Source organism: Bos grunniens, chromosome 6 (genome assembly GCF_055505025.1).
Source record: "Bos grunniens cultivar Pamir isolate PY7600 chromosome 6, Bosgru_T2T1.0, whole genome shotgun sequence".
Lineage (NCBI taxonomy): Eukaryota > Metazoa > Chordata > Mammalia > Artiodactyla > Bovidae > Bos > Bos grunniens.
Genome location: NC_141170.1, coordinates 100,046,196 through 100,062,975, shown reverse-complemented (window position 1 = coordinate 100,062,975; position 16,780 = coordinate 100,046,196). Strand labels below are relative to the sequence as shown.

General features: G+C 36.1%; 1 long non-coding RNA gene across 14 annotated transcripts in view; it reads right to left on the bottom strand.

Moving 5' to 3' along the window:
- Positions 1-16,780, bottom strand: part of LOC147371092 (uncharacterized) — a 385,877-nt gene that overhangs the window by 207,311 nt on the left and 161,786 nt on the right. For 2 of the 14 annotated variants that reach the window (XR_015165812.1, XR_015165811.1), the window contains exon 5: positions 1,346-1,583. The exons of 11 other annotated variants lie outside the window; for them this stretch is intronic. This is a non-coding gene — a long non-coding RNA (uncharacterized LOC147371092). The remainder of the gene's footprint in view (positions 1-1,345; positions 1,584-16,780) is intronic. One more of the 14 variants, XR_015165813.1, reaches the window with a different exon arrangement.

Sequence of the window (16,780 nt, the reverse complement as noted above, 5' to 3'; positions counted from 1 at the left end):
AAAGAAACAGGAATGGAAATATAATAATAACTGTAGGATTAAATGCCCTTTTGGTAAGGATAATTTCCAGGTAATACATTGACTCAGAAGTGTAAGGAACATAGTGTTTTAAATCTTAATACCTAGAAACAAAACTGTGAAAGAAATGAATTAAAAGGTTCCCTGAAAAGATTAAACTAGTTGTTACCTTCTAATCTAATTAAAGAGTATATTGATACCACAAAATAGCCAGACAGGTAGTAATTCAGCAAGCATTTCTGTACAGTTAATAATACAATAGAGAAAGCCATTTATTTTTCCAATTCATTTTCATTTTATCCTGAACTGGGTTGTATTGAGAAGCCCTTTAGAATTCAAGTGGGCTATTGGTTTACCCTTATTAACTAAAATCCACTTAACCAGAAAGGAAGTGCATGTGTGTGCTGGGGAGGACATAGAAATAATATACATTTTTAAGTGTACTGAAAAGTGCTTCTTACACAATCATAACCACAATATATATTTAAAAGGAGCGAGAGAGAGACCCAAAAAAGCTGGGAAAGGGTTGTTATGTATATTTCAGATCAAAATTGCTTTAAATACAAATAATAATATCAGGCTTCTTTTAGTATAAGAGCAACAGAACATTCATTTTAACTCACAGAATAAATGCTTCACACTTTCTGTTAGAACACCATTATGTTAACTGCTACACTATCCTGCTCTCACTCACATTAGTCGTCTTGTTTCTGACAAAACACAACCGGGGAATGCAGAGTTGAAAGCTGCTAAATCCACTCCATCTCTTTAAATCTTTCTTTTGGCTGACAGAACTAGGCTATTTAAACAATAACGGGTGCCATAATTTACTGTTGAAGTCTGTACTAATTATTATTATTACCCTTTAAAAAGAGGAACTACAAATGACAAATGATCAAGTCAAAGAAACATAGACAACTTTTATCTGTTCACTGAGAAACTTTTCATGCTTCAATTTTCTATCCATGAGGAGCTACATCTCATCTGGATAACTCACAAAATCTTGTTTTAATGAAACACATTTGAAATCTGACTTTAATGGAACACATTTTTACCTTTATGTCATGCTTTCTGAAAGAAAATACAAGTTTGTAGCAGCACTACATGCAGCTCATTGATAAACTGCAGGCAATCTTGGCTGTTATCAACCAGCTGCAAGCCTATCTCTCTCATCAACACTTTCATTTCCTTTGGCTTATTGTAAGTACTTCACATTTCCCAGGATGAAAAAAAGGGGAAAAGATTCCCTCACTTTAAGTTCAGGATTTAATCCTCTAATAATAGTGTTTTGTATTTATGTAGTACTCCCTTCTCAAATGTAACCTACCTGTATAGTAATTAGATCATCTTCCTGTTCTGTCCTTCCCTGGTGGCTCAGAGGGTAAAGCATCTTCTAGCAATGTGGGAGACCCAGGTTTGATCACTGGGTCGGGAAGATCCCCTGGAGAAGGAAATGGCAACCTACTCCAGTGCCCTTACTTGGAAAATCCCACAGACAGAGGAGCCTGGTAGTCTACAGCCCGTGGGGTCGCAAAGAGTCGGACACAACTATTATTTTTCCAGCACTAGAAAAAAAAAAAAATGTTGAAACGTCAGAGTATGTTGGAAAGCATGTTGAAAAGATCACAGAGGAGCTTAATCTGAGGGAAGTGTTATAGGAGTATTTAAGAATCCAGAGAAAGAGCTCAATTTATACTTTAAGAAATTCATGAATGATCCATAAATAGCAATATTAAAAAAATCTATTGTGTTTTACACAAAGGAATGCTTGTCCTGAAAACTGTAACAAACAAGTACATTCTCCTTACTGTGTCAATTCTTGATAAGTACATTATAGATTATAGTATTCATGTAAGTACTCTATATTTTTGCAGGCTGAGATTGAACAGACATGCTGTTTAAGATTTTCCTCCTTTAAATCTGAATTATAATATAGTGTGTCCCTTACATATGAACTTTCAAGTTGTGAACTTTCAAAGATGCATATGTGCATTTGCAAGGCCAGTTGGGTAAGTCAGTTCACCTGTGGGCGTACACTGTCACAGGCTTCCTATACAAGTGTCGTGCTTTTGTGTACTTTTCTGTACAGTACTGTATAGGGTATAGCAGTGCAGTATCTTCATTTCAAGCTCAGGATGTCCAGAAGCAAGTGTAAAAGCACCAGTGATGTAGCCAGTACTACTGTATTTTTCAAGGTGCTGTACTGCATGATTAAAAATATCGTCTTTACTTTTTGTGCTGTTTCTTATACATTATTTGTGTGAAAAGTATTATAAACCTATTACAGTACAGTACTGTATAGCTGATTGTTTTAGCTGGGTACCTAAGCTAAGAGACCCAAAGATTATCTTTGGCATGACACTGCTACCTGGTGACCAGATCTTGTAATTCACACACGAGATATTTTACATCACACTTTTTTGCAGCATTTTCATATTTTTGGCTAAATCAGAGAAAATCCAAAGCACATATAGAAATTAACACTAAAGACTGCTTTTTGAAATGTACATATATCCTTAGGTTTTAAAATATTTTTCAGGCAAATTAAAGACAAAAGGCATCAACTTAATTTAAGGAACCAAAATAAATCAGATGAATACAACCATTTATACTGTTCAACACTCTAACATTAATTAAAGTGAAAGTGTTAGTCACTCAGTCGTGTCCACCTCTTTGTGACCCCATGGACTGTAGCCCACCAGGCTCCTCTGTCCATGGAATTCTTCAGGCAAGAATACTGGAGTGGGTTCCCATTTCCTTCTCCAGGGGATCTTCTTGACTCAGGAATCTAACTCAGGTCTCCCACAATGCAGCCAGATTCTTTACCCTTTACCGTCTGAATCACCAGGGAAGCCCAACTTAATACTATTCAGCATTCTAATATTAATATGTAAATGTAGATAAAGTTTATATTGGATGTCTACTAATACTTTCCTCCATCTATTACTGTTCATTCTTCAACTTTACAGGGCAATACTTTTTACATTGTAAACCTTATTTCTAGTTGCTTCTTTTTCACTTTATGGACATGACAATATAGTTGACTCTTGAAGAACTTGGGGTTAAGGTGAGGATGCAGTAGAAACTCCAAGTATAACTTTATAGATGGACCCTTATATGCAGTTACACATTCAGGAATTCAACCAACCTTGGATCATTTAGTACTGTAGTACATATTTATTGAAAATAATCTGTGCATAAGTAGTCCAGTTCAAATCCATGCTGTTCAAAGATCAACTGTAGTGATATAATTTTCAAACCTGAACAAGTTATGCTAACTTTTCATAGTGAAGACTACCAAAATGAGTAAAACAAAACCAAATAATTTCTGAGCCTACTACATCTTTTAAATTCTTCATCTTTTAGGCAGATGGTAAATGGCAACCTATCAGCAATATTCCAATTGTATTCTAGTCTTTTAAATATCTCTTGATGCTTGAAAAAAATCATCTAATGCCTTATGCAAAGTGAAAAAAAAATAACCAACTCAAAATATTTGAATGCTTGCTGCTGAACATGCTAAATGAGCTAAATAATGGGAAACACATTTACAATATATTTTAATGGTAAGTCTATCCAATTTGTGATTTAAGAGGACAAACTATTGGTTATTTTTGCATTCTTAGTAATTTAAGGAGAAGCAGACTGGGAAATACACACTCACAGGCCTTATAAAACTGCCGCAGTTATTTTGACTAATAGACATTTATGGTCAATGTTCTGCTGGTAGAAAAACACCCCTGCAAGGTTATAAACTAGTAGGAGAGCTCACAGAACCTTGAAGCATTCATAGCCACAGCTGTGCAGACAAAGCCACGCAAAGAATAAAGCAATCATTTGTGCTAGTGAGTTTACACAATGTGGACAACCTACTAACAAATCAAGGCTGAACTGTGTGTGCATGTGTGTGTTGGTTACTTAGGTAACCTTAGTCACCTAAGTCAATAGAAGAGATTCAATCAGTAGTTTTCTGTCTCCTGAATATTCCCTTTATTCTACCTCGCTCTTGATTAACAAAACTCACTTTTCTCCCACTTGTATCCTGTGTTCCAATAGGGGAAAAGCCTATGATTAAAAAAATGCAAAAATAAAACACTCTTATTTTTGCTATACTAAGTGATTTTTTTCAAATACTGTGAGTCAATAGAAGAAATTTGTGTTTTGGTAACATTCCCAGAGAAAATTACATGCTAGAAATTATAACTGAAAATAAACAGATTCTTAGGTACAGGCACATTCATGTTTGCCCAAAGGCTTTCATTTGAAGAGTGAGAGACAAGAAGCAGAATAACAACTTTTCAACAACTGACTAAAATTCATTATTTTCGCCCCTATTCATATTCTTAGTTTTTGTGGGAGGAAAAGGGATTTGTTAAGACCATTATGAACATTTTCAACTTATGCAAATTAATTGTTTCCATTTCTTTCTTTATTAGGGAATTTTTTGGGTATAATATACACTATTTTAAAATATTTAAAACAATATGTTCCAATATTCTGTACATCATATACTCAGTAAAATAATTTTTATGCCTGCCTACACTTCTTATATAAGAATAACTGTGAAGAATGTTTGACAAAGAAAATTTACTGCACTCCTCTCTCTCTCCCAGGATTCACAAATTTTATTTTAATAAAGAAAATTCTCTAGGCAACTGTGAAACTATGCTCTTGATATAAAAATCTCTGTTCATAATTTATTGGAGAACATAAGGAACAAAATATTTTAAAAAGAAGTAGAATGAGGAAAACTGGAGATGAAAGACATTGTATAAATTTTGAAATATGTAGATACCATACAAAATTCTTTATAGACAGTTAAACTGCATTATATTTTATCATCATGAAAAATATTAGTTAAAATGTGATGATTAATTATTACATGCCCAGCTTTACACGTATTCACACTTTATCTCTACAATAATTCTGTGTGTAGGTAGTATTATTATTGTCTGTTGTAGATGTGGAAACTGACGCACTAAGCAGTTAAAGTAGGATTTGTAAGATCAGTAAGGGGACCCAGCTCAGTGGTGTATCTCCAAATCCCTCCCTCCTTCCGGACACTGCCTATAGAGATAAACTTTCACCAATATTGTTGGACTCGGGACTTCCCTGGTGGTCCAGTGGCTAAGACTCCACTCTTAATGCAGGGATCCCAGGGTTCAATCCCCAGGCCAGGGCCCAGGTCTCACACGTCACAATCAAAGATCCCACGTATGACAACGAAGACTGAAGATCCCACATGCTGCAACTAAGACCCAGAATAGCCAAATAAATACATAAATGAATAGTCTAAGGACTTGACTCCCTAGACTCAGGTTTCAACATGGACTGATATTTTGAATTTTTTAAGCATAAAAACACATTGTTAATGAATATAAAGAATTTCCTGTCAGCACATTTTAACCAAGATGTTTGTAACTAAACTTTCCTATACTCAAATAAATTTCATAACTATATCTTATACACTAAATTTTGGCTTTCTCCACTTCATCCACTAACATTGTAATTTAATGGAAGAACATTTTTTCAATAAGTCAGAGCTTTGGGTACATAACCCAGAGTTGTTTTCACTATTTTCTCCTTTCTTTTGCATTTAAGGGAGTCTTTTAATAAGATAAATGCCCACGTGATAGCCTCAAAGGCCTGGACTCTATAAAATACTATGCATTATATGGCAATGATCATCTTATATTAATAAGAGATAGAACTGATTTCTTAATGAAAATTCAAATGAGTAATTAAGTATAAATTCACACAAAATAATATTTCAAATAGTGACACTCAATTCTGTAATGTAGCATTAATGTTTTAACATTGCTTTATAAATGCAATTTTATCTTTTACTGTCATACAGGATTTTTGAAAAAATATGACTTTAAATTCTGAATTGCTAATATGATCAATGATGATATTAACTGTAGCACTTTTGATTAGCCTAAAGGATAGAATGCCAAAGAAGTATTTTCCAAAATAATTTTCATGGTCTTCTAATATGTACAAAATTTTAGGAATTTATTTAAGGGGAGTGTAGTACTTGAATTCTGGAAATAAAAATAATAATGATTAAACAATAATAGTGTGCCTCAGGAGTTTTTAGCTGCAAGAAACAGAAACCTATTACATGGAAGGAAAGGGACTATTTGACAAGGAGTCAGGTATATCCTACAACCTATATAAAAAACAGAAGATAAGGCTAAGCAAACAGGATAAATTCAAAAGAGCCTTTGAAACAAAAAGAATCTAGTCAAAAAAGACTAAGGTGTCACCACTACTTAACAAAACCCACCACTGACCACAGACCCTAATAGGCACAAATCAAATTTCAGCTTTCATGTGTATTTCTGACACTCATTCAAAAGCCAAAGCCATTAAAAGAGAAACTATCACTAGGATCTGGCTGCCTTTTTGAGAGGGAAAAGAAGGGTTTCTCCTCTGCTGTATGGAGGGAGAAAGGCCAAGAAGGGGTGCTGAGGATAGAGCTATGCCTCCTACCACTCACACTCTGGAGAGTTCCACACACGGAAAAGACTGATGTAAGCCTGGTGATTTATCAGTTCAGTTCAGTTGCTCAGTCATGTCAGACTCTGCAAATCCATGGACTGAAGCATGCCAGGCCTCCCTGTCCATCACCAACTCCCAGAGTTTACTCAAACTCATGTCCATCAAGTCGGTGATGCCATCCAACCATCTCATCCTCTGCTGTCCCCTTCTCCTCCCACCTTCAATCTTTCCCAGCATCCAGGGTTTTTTCAAAAGTCAGTTCTTTGCATCAGGTGGCCAAAGTATTGTAATTTCAGCTTCAGCATCAGTCCTTCCAATGAATATTCAGGACTGATTTCTTTTTGGATGGACTGGTTGGATCTCCTTGCAATCCAAGGGACTCTCAAGAGTCTTTTCCAACACCACAGTTCTAAAGCATCAATTCTTCAGAGCTCAGCTTTCTTTATAGTCCAACTCTCACATCCATACATGACTATAGGAAAAACCATAGCTTTGACTAGATGGACCTTTGTTGGCAAAGTAATGTCTCTGCTTTTTAATATGCTGTCTAGATTGGTCATAGCTTTTCTACCAAAGGAGCAAGCATCTTTTAATTTCATGCCTGCAGTCACCATCTGCAGTGATTTTGGAGCCCCCAAAATAAAAGTCTGTCACTGTTTCCCCATCTATTTGCCATGAAGTGATGGGCCCAGATGCCATGATCTCAGTTTTCCAAATTTGAGTTTTAAGACAACTTTTTCACTCTCCTCTTTCACTTTCATCTAGGGGCTCTTTAGTTCTTTTTCACTTTCTGCCATAAAGGTGGTGTCATCTGCATATCTGAGGTTATTGCTATTTCTCCCAGCAATCTTGATTCCAGCTTGTGCTTCATCCAGCCCAGCATTTCACATAATGTACTCTGCATAGAAGTTAAATAAGCAGGGTGACAATATACAGCCTTGACATGCTCCTTTCCCGATTTGGAACCAGTCTGTTGTTCCATGTCCAGTTCTAACTGTTGCTTCTTAACCTGCATACAGATTTCTCAGGAGGCAGGTTGGGTGGTCTGGTAGTCCCATATCTTAAAGAATTTTCCACAGTTTGTTGTGATCCACACAGTCAAAGGCGCTAGCCTAGTCAATAAAGCAGAAATAGATATTTTTCTGGAACTCTCTTGCTTTTTCCATGATCCAGTGAATGTTGGCAATTTGATCCCTGGTTTCTCTGCCTTTTCTAAATCCAGCTGAACATCTGGAAGTTCATGGTTCACACACTGTTGAAGCCTAGCTTGGAGAATTTTGAGCATTACTTTGCTAGCGTGTGAGATGAGTGAATTGTGCGGTAGTTTAATTGTGTAATATTTCAATTTCACCAAAATAGGAAACTAAAACCAAAACGTGCTATAAAATTAATTCGTCTGGTGGTTATATTCCAATTTTCCCTTCTCTAGCAAACTGGGGATATACTGTCTGACCTCTCTCATTCAGAATTCTGTGGTTTGTGAGTTCAACCTAACAGCTGACTCAGAGTGATGAAGGTAGAGTTGCTGGACCAAATATAACTAATCAAACCTAGGCCCAGTGATTCTTTTAAGAATGAGCATGACTCAATGGACGTGAGTTTGAGCAAACTCTGGGAGATAGTGAAGGACAGGGAAGCCTAGTGTGCTGTAGTCCATAGGGTCACAAAGAGTCGTACATGACTTAGTGACTGAGAATCAACAAGGAAATCGTCAAAGAACAGCAGCACATCTGTCATCCTGACACTTCTTTCCCAGAGTTCCTGTGTTGGAACCCTTCTTTCTTGAATTCCAAATCTTTTCTTTGTTTCTTGTTTGCACCCTTTGTTCTGCTGAACACATCATCAAATGACTTCCTTAGAAAAGTAAACGGGAGGTGAGTTTCGTGACTCTGAAAATAAATTTATTTTCTGAAAATAATTTGTTCTACCTTATCACTCTATTGCTAATAGCTGTTTATTCAATTTTTGGTTGAAAATGTTTCCTTAGAATTTTTAAGAAGTTGAAAACTTGTTATAAAGCAGTTATCTTTCTGAAAGGAATTAATTTGTATATTATCGGACTGTTTCCTTGAATCTTTCACCCATGGCATGAATTTATTTTCATGCCATTGTTTTTATTTTGGCATCAAATACTTGTATCTCTCTACTCTGAGAAATGTCCATGTATTATCTCTTAATGCTTTTTCTGTTTTCCTTAAACTCCTATTACAAAATGAATCTATTGAATTTATCCTCTAAATTTCTTATATTTTCTCTCCTGTTTATAAAAAATACTTTCATCTTTTATATTATTTTCTGGGGATATCTTTAAATTTATATTCCAAAATGTATACTAAATTTCTCATTTGGCAATATTTTAACCTCTATGTGTTCATTCTTTTTGTATGATTGTTCCCTTTTAAATTCATTTTGCAGATGAAATATCTTGTCTCACCCCTTTGATAATATTACATGTACAGCATGGTTAATTTGAATGTGCATGTTCTAACCATTAACTTTGTCTTTTTGTTTGTTGTTTTTCTCACTTTGTTCTTCTCTTTCTTGTAGAACTCTTTCCTCAAATATGACTATTTCTTCACATTTAAGAATGAGACATTAACAAGCTGGTCAGAAGCTTGGTATGAGAGGCTAGGGCTTGTCAACTTTTGGGATTCACTATAGGGTAATCAGGTCACAAGCTGACTATTTTCTTATGGGAGTCTTGTATTCTAGCTTTAGTGATTTTTCTATGTGGTTATTTAATTTCTCTTAGAAAGAACAAACTCCTGGTGGCATAGACCGGGAAGAAAGAATTATAGGAGGAAGCTGGGGAAATGACTCAAAACCTACCATTTAATCAGCAATCTTTCACACAAATTCTATTTTAATTCCCATTTCTCAAAAGCACCCTCCACTTCACCTTTTGACACCCAAGTCTACAGGCTCTTTTTTCATATTTTGGCACCTCTGAGCATCTCAGTAGCCCATGCTGGGTAAGAAATTTGCAAATTAAATATCAAAAAAGCATAAATTTGATGTATTGTATATAATTTCAGGCTTAAACTAAGGAGTTTGCTATATCTTCTTATAAAGAAAGGAAATTCTTGTTCTCAGTATGATTATATCATCCAATTATTTTCAAATTTTATTTTTTACATGTCTTCTGGCTTACTTCAGGTCTCAAGGCAATAATTCAGATCATGCCCTTCCTTATGTATATTATTATCCAAGGAAATTATTTGTTTTGCTAAAAATTTAAAATTTCTTACTCTAGAAAGTATTGTGCTATAATTCTTTTAATCTCTAAGATTAATTTTCCCTCTTTCATTCATAGTATTATCAGAGATTCCTATTTTTATTGGCTAGGACAGAAAGGAGATTATTTACCTTTTTATCTCCTAACTCCAGACAGAGATTTAAGTCAGTTTTCATCTTTAAGTAACTCTCTGCATACTGTTTTGGTATACAGAATATATTTAGTCTACCAATGGTTATGAGATAATTTATGAAACCATGATGAGCAGAATAATTATTTCCCAAAGATTTCTATGCCCCAATTCCCACAACCTATGAACATGTTGGGCCACATGGGAAAGGGGAATTATGGCTGCAAATCAAATTAAGGTTGCTAATCAGATGACCTGCTGGGGATATTAATCTGAGTGGGCTGAATATAACTTCATGTGTCTTCATAAATGGAAAAGAAAAGCAGAAGACAGAACTAGAGAGATGTCCATGTGAGAAGGACTCATCCTGGCATTACTGGCTTTGAAGATGGAGGAAGGAGAGAATAAGCCAATAAAAATGGACAGCCTCATACCTATGGCTGATTCATTTTGAGGTTTGACAGAAAACAAAATCCTGTAAAGCAATTATCCTTTGATAAAATAATAAATTTTTAAAAATGGACAGCCTCTAGAAACTAGAAAATAAAACAGTTTCTCTCCTAGAGCCTCTAGACAGGGATCACCCTACCAACACCTTGATCTTGGCCCAGCAAGATCTGTTTTGGATTTCTAACCTCTAGAAGCATGAAATAATGAATTTTTGTTGTTGTAAGTTAAATTTGTGAGAATTTGTTACAAGAACTAAGAAAAACTAATACAGGTTTTTGTACCTGGAAATGAGGTGCTTCTATATCAAATACCTTAAAAGGTGGGGATGGCTTTGGAGTTGGCTAGAAGAATTTTGGACTTCCTTGGTGACTCAGACAGTAAGAGTCTGAGAGTCTGGAGTCCCAGACTCCAGTAAGGAGTCTGCCTGCTATGTAGGAGACCAGGGTTCTGTCCCTGGGTCAGGAAGATCCCCTGGAGAAAGAAATGGCAACCCACTCCAGTAGTCTTGCCTGGAAAAATCGCATGGACAGAGGAGACTGGCGGGCTACAGTCCACAGGGTCACAAAGAGTTGGACACAACTGAGAACTTTACTTTCTTTCACTTTCAGAAGAATTTTGAGGTGCATAATAGAAAAAAACTTAAGATTTCCTGAACAGAATCTTAATAGATACAAGGATGTTAAAAACTCTGCAAGTGAGGGATCATCTAAAAGAAAGAAGCATGATAAATAAAACATTTATTACCTGAAAGAATACATAATTCATCACAAACACACTGTTGGTAGAAATACGGATGTAAAAGATAATTCTAGCTAGGGAGGAGTCAGGAGTAAATGAAGAACATTTTATTGGAAACTGGAGGAAAGAGAACCCTTGTTACCCAGCATAGAAAGCTTCGCAAAATTCTACAGTTATGTGACAAGTAGAATTTTAAATGATGAAATTATGCTTTCAAATGAGAAGTTTACCTAGTAAAATGTAGATATGGCCTGTTTCCTCTTGCTGCTTATAGTAAAATACAAAAGAGATAAAGGAACTCAGATTTGATGATTTAGAAAATACTTGGCCTGTTCAGATCATAAAGACATTAAAATGAAGGGATTCCCACCATCAGAAAAGTGTTTTCCAGAATATAAACTAAGAATTGGCTAAGCACTCTTTTGCTGAAATGGCAACCCATTCCAGTATTCTTGCCTGGAAAATCCCACGGACAGAGAGGCCTGGCAGGCTACGGTGCATAGGGTTGCAAAAAGTCAGACACAACTGAAGTGACTTAGCATGCACACAAAGAATGATCAAGAAGATCAAAAGGTCAATATATTTAGTCACACAACAGACTCTTTGAAATAATTAAGCATATGATTCAGATATTACCTCAATTATCTCAACAGGAGACACAGATACGAGATTTCCTAGAAAAGACATCAAAGATAATCTTGAAAGATTGCCTCTTGTCTAACAGAGTGAATCTTCAAGATTTATCATGGATTTATCATGATCCACCAGTTTCATGTATCAACAAAATTCTACCAGCTTGAACTAATGTGTACTGATAAAGTACAGAATGAAAGAAGGCTGTCAGACCACCAAATTCTACAAGTTCTAACTAGTAGTGATACAAATCCTAGTAAGTACAGTGGTAAAAATCAACGGTAAACATGTGCTGCATTTCATGAATAAGTAAACATGACTCAAAGGGTCATCTGAGCTGAGAACCACAGGTAACCAGTCCCTGAAATCAAAATCCTGGCTGGATTCTCAAGTTACTTGAAACAGGTAATTTATTTTCTCCTACCACTTTTTCCATTTCTGAATCACAAAGTCTACGACTAGTACCATATGCATGTCCCAGTATTGCTTTTGGGAACAATACTTATTTCTTGACTTACACAAGTTTAAAGACAGAGAGAGCTGTGACCCAAGATGAAATTATATCCAAACGATCTCTCACATCAACTGAGATGATGAGACTGAATTTTAGAATTAATGAGACCAGATGCAAATCAAGACTTAGATGCATTTTTGGACTTGACTTAACCAGAGGTCAAATTGCCAACATCCGCTGAGAGTTCCAGAAAAACATCTATTTCTGCTTTATTGACTATGCCAAAGCCTTTGACTGTGTGGATCACAATAAACTGTGGAAAATTCTGAAAGAGATGGGAATACTAGACCACCTGACCTGCCTCTTGAGAAACCTATATGCAGGTCAGGAAGCAACCATTAGAACTGGACATGGAACAACAGACTGGTTCCAAATAGGAAAAGGAGTACATCAAGGCTGGATATTGTCACCCTGCTTATTTAACTTACATGCAGAGCACATCATGAGAAACACTGGGCTGGAGGAAGCACAAGCTGGAACCAAGATTGCTGGGAGAAATATCAATAACCTCAGATATGCAGATGATACCACCCTTATGGCAGAAAGTGAAGAAGAACTAAAGGGCCTCTTGAAGTAAGTTAAAGAGGAGAGTTAAACAGTTGGCTTATAGCTCAACATTCATAAAACTAAGATCATGGTATCTGGTCCCATCACTTCATGGGAAATAGATGAGGAAACAGTGGAAACAATGGCTGACTTTATTTTTCTGGGCTCCAAAATCACTGCAGATGGTGATTGCAGCTATGAAATTAAAAGATGCTTACTCCTTGGAAGGAAAGTTATGACCAACCTAGAGAGCATATTAAAAAGAAGACACATTACTTTGCCAACAAAGGTCCATCTAGTCAAGGCTATGGTTTTTCCAGTGGTCATGTATGGATTTGAGAGATGGACTATAAAGAAAGCTGAGCACCGAAGAATTGATGCTTTTGAACTGTGGTGTTGGAGAAGACTCTTGAGAGTCCCTTGCACTGCAAGGAGATCCAACCAGTCCATCCTAAAGGAGATCAGTCCTGGGTGTTCACTGGAAGGACTGATGTTGAAGCTGAAACTCCAATACTTTGGCCACCTGATGCGAAGGGCTGACTCACTGGAAAAGACCCTGATGCTGGGAAAGATTTTTATGTGCATTTTTTGTGATTTGTGTATGCATGTACACATTGGAAGCTGAATGTGTCCATTTTCCTGTTGGCCAAAGGTGATTTAGTAAACATTTTCATATAAAACCCTCCACTCTGTTTTTTAAAAATTTTCTCCTTTTCCCCCTTTTTAAGATTAATTTTCCTTCTTTTGGTTTGAAAGTAGAAGTGAAAGTGTTAATCATCCAGTCGTGTCCAGCTCTTTGCAACCCCATGGACTGTAGAGTGCCAGGCTCTTCTGTCCATGGAATTCTCCAGGCAAGAACACTGGAGTGGGTAGCCATTCCCTTCCCTAGGAGATCTTCCCCACACAGGGATTGAATCTGGGTCTCCTGCATTACAAGCAGCTTCTTTACCATCTGAGGTACTAGACAAAGCCAGTATATTAACGGTAAATATTGCAATGAATTATGAAGAACTGATTTATAATCTTTGAAATAAAATCATTAAACTATTTTATCTCTGAAAATTTATGAGTGAATCGTCTTCCTGGCACAAGGGGACTAAATCAAACACTAAAAATGGAACAAATAATTCTAAAATTACTAAGTGCAATAATTATTTTATTGTAACATAATAGAGTTTCAGATTTTTGACAACTTCTTGGGTGAATTTCAGTAGCTAATAACTAACTGAAGACTGTGAACACACAGCACTTTGGCAATTTCTCTGATGCCCTTTGCTTGTTAAACCAAAACGGAAGTTAATATTTTGAAGGAACTAGACTTTAATCTCAACCCTCTAAATCAACACAAAGATATTTTAATAACCACAAAAAAGCACAAAGATATTTTAATAACCACAAAAAAGCACATGTTTAGGCAGGGGACATGTTTTTGGTTTTTTTTTTTTCCTATTTATTTTTATTGACTTCAGCTTGGCATCATAGGATATGCTTTTGAAATTTCTCAATGAAAAATAAGATTTGAAAGTCAAAACAATACAGCATCTAGAAGAACATCTTCACAGGATTTTGGAGTTGTTAAAAAAATTAACAGGACGTAAAAATGGATTAACCATAAAAATTTTTCATAAATACGGGTACATTAAATTGAACCATTTTTATTTGCTTAAAAATACCATTGAGAGAGAAAACCAGCCACCTACAGATGGGGAGAATTTTATCTTCAATGTATATTACCAGCTAACATCTTGTATCAAGAATAGAAATACAGTCAAACAACTCAATAGAAAAGAAAACTAATCTTAAAAGGGCATTTTACCAAAATAAACAAGCTATAGAATGAGTTTAAAACATCTGAAAAGAAGCTCAGCTTCATTATCTGAGAAATGCATGTTAACTACTATGAAGTATAATCATGAACACACACCAGTGGTTAAAATTAGAAACAGATAAAATACTAACTTTTGACGTAGATATGGAACTACAGAATATTATACACTTCTTGTGAGCATAAATCAATACAATCACTTTGAAAAATATTTTAGCATTATCCACTAAAATTTAACCACAATTTACTCTATAACCAAAATTCTACTCCTAAGTAGTAATATCGACTATGCCAAAGCCTTTGACTGTGTGGATCACAATAAACTGTGGAAAATTCTTCAAGAGATGGGAATACCAGACGACCTGACCTGCTTCTTGAGAAACCTATATGCAGGTCAGGAAGCAACAGTTAGAACTGGACATGGAACAACAGACTGGTTCCAAAAAGGAAAGGGAGTACGTCAAGGCTGGATATTGTCACCCTGATTATTTAACTTCTATGCAGAGTACATCATGAGAAATGCTGGGCTGGAGGAAGCACAAGCTGGAATCAAGATTGCTGGGAGAAATATCAATAACCTCAGATATGCAGATGACACCACCCTTAGGGCAGAAAGTGAAGAAGAACTGAAGTGTCTCTTGATGAAAGTGAAAGAGGAGAGTGAAAAAGTTGGCTTAAAGCTCAACATTCAGAAACTAAGATCATGGCATCTGGTCCCATCACTTCAGGGGAAGTAGATGGGGAAACAGTGGAAACAGTGGCTAACTTTATTTTTCTGGGCTCCAAAATCACTACAGATGGTGATTGCAGCCATGAAATTAAAAGACGCTTACCCTTGGAAGGAAAGTTATGACCAACCTAGATAGCATATTAAAAAACAGAGACATTACTTTGCCAACAAAGGTCCATCTAGTCAAGGCTATGGTTTTTCCAGTAGCCATGTATGAATGTGAGAGTTGGACTATAAAGAAAGCTGAGCACTGAAGAATTGATGTTTTTGAACTGTGGTGTTGGAGAAGACTCTAGAGAGTCCCTTGGACTGCAAGGAGATCCAACCAGTCCGTTCTAAAGGAGATCAGTCCTGGGTGTTCATTGGAAGGACTGATGTTGAAGCTCAAACTCCAATACTTTGGCCACCTGATGTGAAGAGCTGATTCATTTGAAAAGACCCTGATGATGGGAAAGATTGAAGGCAGGAGGAGAAGGGGACAACAGAGAATGAGATAGCTGGATGGCATCACCGACTCAATGGACATGGGTTTGTGTAGATTCCAGCAGTTGGTGATGGACAGGGAGGCCTGGCGTGCTGCAGTTCATGGGGTCACAAAGAGTCGGACATGACTGAGCAACTGAACTGAAGTAGTATATGGATAGCCTTTGATAGCAAGTATTTTTGCCAATAATCTTACATTTTGAAATTATTTTTATGTCAGACCTTGTATATACTGACCTACCTAATGACAAAAAAAATAATTGTATATTTTTATTGTATATCCAAAAATAAAGCCTACAATAAAATGTTAAAACAATCATAACTGAACCTCAACAACATCACAATACAAAATAACAGAAATGCATATATATGCTCAGTCCAAATACACGAAATGTTCACAGTAACAGTATTTGTAGTAGCCTATAACTAAAAAGAACATAAATGTCCATCAAGAACAGAATACCTATGGAAATGAATAAATTAATATCACACATAAATGCTTCATGCATTAATATAAATAAATCTCACTAGTGAATGAAGCTAGATTCAAAAAAAGATATAATGTATGCCAATTTCAGTTTTATTGAGCTCCAAGTCAGGTAATATTAATCTATGGTATTAGAAGTTAGAATACTAGCTAACTTCAGGATGAAGGATGGAAGTAGTTACAGGCATATCTACCTCCTGGTAGCTTCCCTGGTAGCTCAGGTGGTCAAGAATCTGTCTGCAAAGCAGGAGATGCAGGTTTGATCCCTTGGTTGTGAAGATCTCCTGGAGAAGGGAATTAGCTACCCACTCCAGTTTTCTTGCCTAAAGAACCCCATGGACAGAGGAGCCTGGCAGGCTACAGTTTTGGGGGTCACAAAGAGTCAGATATAACACACACATAACTACTTAACTATACTTTTCTGTATGTCATATTTCAATAAAAAATCAATTAAAAATAAAGTTACAATGTCTTAATTAGTTTTTCT